Source organism: Amblyomma americanum, chromosome 3, assembly GCF_052857255.1.
Source record: "Amblyomma americanum isolate KBUSLIRL-KWMA chromosome 3, ASM5285725v1, whole genome shotgun sequence".
Classification (NCBI taxonomy): domain Eukaryota; kingdom Metazoa; phylum Arthropoda; class Arachnida; order Ixodida; family Ixodidae; genus Amblyomma; species Amblyomma americanum.
The window spans coordinates 33,150,148-33,156,732 of NC_135499.1; positions in this window are offsets into that span (position 1 = coordinate 33,150,148).

Below are 6,585 nucleotides of genomic sequence, written 5' to 3' on the forward strand. Positions count from 1 at the left end.
TTGGCCGTATAGAAAAACCGTGTTACAAAGCAGTTTTTTTTATGGCCATACCCAGCCACCACATTGTTTCCTCTGAGCAACCTACTCATCTTTGAGGTAAGTGCTTGCCGTGTGTAGCATCACAGTCTGAAGTGTCGCTGCAGAACCGCATATTGCCTTCCTGTTTATGCCATTGCAGCAGAAAATGCTCCACAAAGCTAATGAAAAAAAAAATAAATCGCCAACATACTGCTTTGAGACAACTGCTAAACGGGTGCCGAAGCCCACTGAACATTGTAATTGAGGCCCTTTGAATTGAATGTTCTTTGTAGGTATTTTACAAAGGCAAGATAAGTCCTAGCAGTGCTACTAGGATTGCTACTCGCTGCAAACGAGACGGATTCTGTAGCACTGGGCTCTTGCTGGCAGTTTTTGAAATTTGTATTACCCGAACCTGCACTGTAAAAGAGCATAAAGAAAACGATGTCTTCCTCGGTAATTCATTCCATGCAACATGACATGGAAACCATCACATGGCCAGTTTATCCATTGCCTTCAGGTTCAAGACATTTGCCAGTTTCTATACGGTAGCTTGAGACTGTTGCACTGGAAAATTACATTTCTCTTGAAGGCACTTTTTGAGCAGGAATTTGGTTTACCCTGGTTTTCGTGATTTGTTTTGGGTGCACAAACTGGGTAATATCAGGCTTTAACTGCTAACAAGAGGCCCTAAATATTTGCTAAATTTGATTTATAGTCTTCTCTTACTGTTGTAACCTATCTTTCCTCAAGCAGAACGGTGGCTGAGTGAATTCGCATCACCTGTTGATGTCAGATTATTTTTTTATTTTCTCAGCTGCTCAGGGCCATTATTGCCAGAGGGGTATGTAAGGTGTGTACTGTAGACAGGGAAATCGCTTAATTCAAACCGACGGTATTTACAAACTGGCACTTTGCTCCCGTCAAAATCGCGTATTTCAGTGCGATAAAGCTGCCGGTAATATAAGCATACACAACGGCTGTACAGCTTGCCTGTCCTGACCGATGAAGCATGGCAATGCAGCGCGCTGCATGTGGCCATCGTGGAGAACCACCCGTCTACTACCCCTGTCACACGGTGCTTTCGAAGTGCAGTTTCTCTTCCCAGCTGCCAGGTAGTCCAGCTGCCACAGAAGCACCTACAACTGAAACTCGATCGCCTATATCTGTAACATAATGCAATTGTTGCATAATTCCCTTGTACGTCGCGAAAGTCATCTCACGATGGTAGTTTACACCGTCCCGGAATTCGTTCAATGCGCGCGTAATGGCGACGCCAGCCAGAAAAAGCGATACTATACACGTACTCTATGTAGGCACTTGTTCGTCGCTGCGTTCGGCGACGTCTGGAAGCACCCAGGCCAACGCCAACATACTTACAGACCATGCGATTTTTGTGCGTCTGTTGGCACAGTTACATCCGACGCTGCGACGCTAGCGCAAACGATAGCACAAAAACGAAACTATGCCGCGGCAGATGGCACAAACAGCGCTGTACGAAATGCGCTTGCGTGGGTTCGCTCCGACAATTTTGTTTCTGCCATCCGCTTTATTCTTGTCGCCTGCACCTTAAAATACAGAATTTCTAGATTCCAATATAGCGATGATTCTATGGGATTTTTAATGCGGCCACTGCGATAGCAGCGAAGAAGCGCGCGTACAGCATCTTCGCAAGCTCCAGGCATGCTCCCTCTTCATTGCTAAATACCTTCCACAAACAGCTGCTCAGGCTAACCGAGACTCATCGCAGTGCGTTTCTGAAGGACGGTATTTGCTTATGTCAGCTTTGTTCCCCTTTCCCTTATATATCGTGTTCATTCTGCTTGATCGCCATTGGATGTGCCATACTGGACACATCCAATGGGACATACTGGGCACATCCAATGTGCCCAGTATGTCCCACAAATCCTCTTGAATAACGTTGCCGTAGGCTCGCCTGATATCCAGAAATGCTAGCCATAGGGGCCTGTGTTCCTTTTCAGCAATCTCTGTATAATGCGTCAATGAAAACAGATTGTCGATAGCTCCAACCTCCTCTGTTTCCGGAACCCATTGTGTAGCTCCCCTAGCACCCTCTCGTTCTCCACCCAAGCCTGCAGTCTGTCCTTTATAATCTGCATCACCACCCTATAAACCACACACGTCACTGTTATGGGACGGTATTTGCTTATGTCAGCTTTGTCCCCCCTTCCCCTATATATCATGTTCATTATACTTGATCGCCATTCATCCACTATCATTTTGTTCACTACCTCTATTAATGTTTGCTTGGATTTCGGTCCTAGCTTCTTTATTAACATAATCGGAAAACCATCTGGTCCTGTCGACGTGCCACTAGCAGCCTTCTCTTGTTAAAACGCGAGCGCATGGTTGCGCTCTCTGGAGGGCCACTGCATCCGACACGGCCGCGCATCGAAGCGAAGTGGCAGATGACGCAAAGCGCCACGCCCAGGTCCAACTTCTGCGCCACTCGACTGCGATGAGTGGCCGTGTCGGACGCAGTGGCCCTCCAGAGTACAGCCACGCACTCGCGTGTGCATGGTGGACGACCCTGTACGTATGGGACCGCTGCTCGCTTCGACCGACGGATGCCTCGGGGACTGCAGAACCACCGTGCCTGATCGTATTTCTGACCATTGCCACACGTTGTAAAGAATTCACATTACTAACTTGCCTATACACTGCACAAATCAGGACGAAAGCTCGGAACGGATGAGCGCACATATGGCCACTCGAACAACCCATAGATTACGCGAAATGAAAGCGTATTTTCATACGGTCAATTACGACAAGATTTTCCTGAGAAAACTTCGAAAAGACTTTCATTTTTCCGGAGTGCCTTCGAAGGCACAGGCACCACACAAGTGCGAGCCCACAAACCACACAAGCGTCCTTTCACAACGAATGTGCCACACCACACGTCCAGAGCATCCAGAGGCCGACCAAACAAGCAAGTGATGCAAAACGCCCGCGCGACCGCGATCCACAAATCACAAATGACGCCAAGCCAATCTATAATCCACGGGTGAATATAACGCTTTCGTTATTACGACTCGGTCGGAATAACGAAATCGTTATTCCGGCTTGGCTTTCCGTTATTTTCACCTGGTCGAAATAACGCCGGCCGGTGTTTTCCCGGGAGTCAAGCAAGCGCGCTTCTGGGAAGCTTGAACGGCGGCTCGGGCTAACAGATGGCGGTTCTGCAGAAAAAGTTCCTTCGTCTTATTTACAATGTTCCCTGGGCCTCTCCAAGCGCAGATCTTTTTAGAAAGTGGTGTGGTAAAAATTCACAACTTATTTAAATATTGTCTAAGTATCCGGTTTAAGCTTGATGCACGCAGGAATGTAAACTACATACGTAACCTTGCTGAATTACATGCACGAGAAGCCAGCTACACGACAAGGTATGCAGAGACTTTGGTAGTGCCGACTCACCGAATAAATTCAGGTAGAGAACGTCTGCAATTCACTCTTCCTTCCCTCTTAAATACATATGCATACAATAATTTTGACCTCTTTAGTTCGTCAAAAAAATCTTTGCGTGCTATGTACGTTGACATGTAGAATATGTTTATTCTTTTTCTTTGCTATCGATCTGTTTGTTGAGTGTGAATGTAGATTCAATATTGTATAATGCTGTTTCACTATATTTTGTAGTTTCAATATTGTATACCTGTTAATACGTTAACCAATTGCCTTTGTTTTATAAGCCTTGCTTTTCTGTAAAGGGCTTCACCCTACAGTGGAAAGCAGCAGGGCTGATTTACCCAAGGCATTGGGGTTTAAGGATAGTGAAGGGAAAGTAGATTTTAAGCGGGCAGAAGTAACCAAGCGGTTATATGATTGGTGGCTAAAAGCAAGACACGAGTTAAATTTCACAGGTCATGGCTAGGTGGCTTGAACCACCGCCCGATTTAAAGGGTTCAGCCTTATCCATCCATTGTAAATTTCCCGCTCGTTTTTGAGGTCTCGTAAGCGACACAGACGCTCGGTGGCCTGTACTCTACATAGTGCAAGCATTTTAAAGCCAAGCTCGAACACCCCTTTCTGCGCCATGTAGGCCGAGACCTAATATGGCATGCGTATCCATGCTGCCATGGGGGGCAATGATGTCGTGCTTAAAGGGACCCTGGATTGATCTCGATGGGCATATTCTAGTGCAACGGATCTCTAGAGGCGGTATTGCTCGAGAAAGGAAAACAGTAGCGCCGAAAAAACACACAGCAGAAGAACGACGTAAGACAAGCGCTTCTCCTACATCGTTCTTCTGCTGTGTGTTTTTTCGGCGCTACTGCTTTCCTTTCTCGAGCAATATGAACCATCTAGCCCAAATACAAGTTCTTCTAAATCTAGAGGCGGTCTTTCGGGGTATTCGAGTAAAATCTGAAACCTCTTTGCGAGTCCTATACATTAGAAATCAATTTTAAAAACCACTGTTCATTCGCAGCAGCTCGCAGTTGATTAGAGCACCACACGACCCCTACCCCGATGACGTCAGTGGGAAAAAGAGCCCGAACAGCCAGCCTTCAAGCCCGCCCAGTCTGCCCACTGATGTCATGAAGGTAGGAGACGCGCGGTGAAGTGTGTCGCCCTAATAAGTTGTGAGCTACTGCGAGCAGTGCTGTTTAAGAATTATTTCTGAATCATGGGGTCCACGCAGAGGCTTTAAATTTGACTCGAATAACCAGAAAGACTGCCTCTAGAGATCCGTTGCACTAAAATATGCCCATCATAATCATTTCAGGGTCCCTTTAAGACGGAGCATGATATCTTGCATGAGAAACTGGCGGAAACTGACCACTTCATGGGGATATAAGAGATTGTCCTCCATATGCTTTGTAAGGCGCGAGTGTGACATGGTCAAACGTCTTGCCAAGGCAGGAGGTGAGGAAAATAGGTCGCAAGTTGTCGAGATAGAGGGGTTTGAAGATGAATATGACCCTGGCATCCATCCACAAGGGTGGCAGGTTGCCAGTGTCGAAGCAGTGGTTGAAATAAGCATTGACAGACTATTTTATTGGGGGTAACAGTCTAAAGCACCTCCATGACGCTCATGCGAGCAGAAACGCTATGGAGGGGCTTTAACAAGGGCAGGGCCAGGTGCAGATATATGTATTCAACACAGGGGAGGCGTTCTAACAGCCGACAGAGATGGCACCACCGGTGCGATCACCGAAAGCAGCATTTGTTTCATCGCCGCAAGTACCCCTGAATGTGGTATAAAACAATTCTACCGACCAAATGCCATTGCTGCGCGAAATCTGAGCTCGAACAGCAGTCTACGGCGTGCATTTAATTTCGTGAGCTTCTGTATACACACGCTTTTTCAAAGTACAGCCGCACTGCAAGGTTATTCCGGACCAATGGTTTGAAGAAATGCTGCTACTACCGTGAGGTAAACAAAAAACATATAAGCTGCAGACATTAGCAGGATATGGTTTGCGAAATAAAAGCTTAACCCATAGTGCTGAGGAAATAACTGTTCGGCTTTCCCATGCGCATACAGCTTACATCTTTCAATGTGGAAGCATTATAAGGCACATCGGCAACGAAATCCGGCGTCGGCGTTAAGCCTGTTTCACATGCAAGCGAACCGCTCGCGAATTCTGCCGCTGCGGCGAATACATCCTCTCTCATGCGGCGGAGGAAGCTCCAGCGGCTGGAGCAGCGAGGTTCGGGCAAGTTGGAAATTTTCACAGCACCGCATCTCAACCAATGACGGCCCGGCGTTGCCACGCGAGTTTGTACGCCACACGTACGAACTTTTGTTTAAAAAATAATTTGTATAAAGTGCTGTTTAATGCTTAAAAAGCAAGAATTATGTTTATTTAAATAAACTGTGAAAAGAAATGACAAAATAATGCTTATATATTACGCATTTTTGTTTGTAGGCCACCAAAACCGGTTGCAAGCGCTTATCTTTTGCCAGCAACATTGGTTTTCGCAGCGGTGGGAAACGCGCAGCGGCGATGCATGTGAAATGAAAGCTCGCGAACCGCTTCGCAGCGCCGCGCCGCTGTTCGCCAATTCGCTTGCATGTGAACCGCCCTTTACACAGCAGCACCTGCCACGGTGGCTCAGCGGCTAAGGCGCTCGGCTACTGTGCCAGAGCACCTGGGTTCGATGGAGCCAAAACGCAAAAGGCACCCACCCGTGTGCTGTGCAATGTCAGTGTACTTTAAAGATCCCCAGGTGGTTGAAATTATTCCAGAGACCTCCACTACAGCACCTTTCTTTCTCTCCCTCCTTTACACTTTCCTTGCAGAGTGGTTCGGGTGTCCACCGAGTTTCAAGCGTCATTCCCTTCCCTCAAAAAACCGATTTGTATTTTTGCCCAGCGGCGGTGGTCCCAAAATTACAGAAGAATCCCAGATGACATCATTGTGACATGAAAAAATTCAAAAGCTGCGAGGAATCGAGAGGCGAGCAAGCGACCAATCGAGGCCACAAAACTGCGTCGCTTCTTAGCGAACGAAGGCGACCCTTAGCATACGCGTTACCTTACAACTGCATACTAATTAGTGGGTGTTATAACAGAAGAGGAAAAAATTAAATAGCCGATTTCAG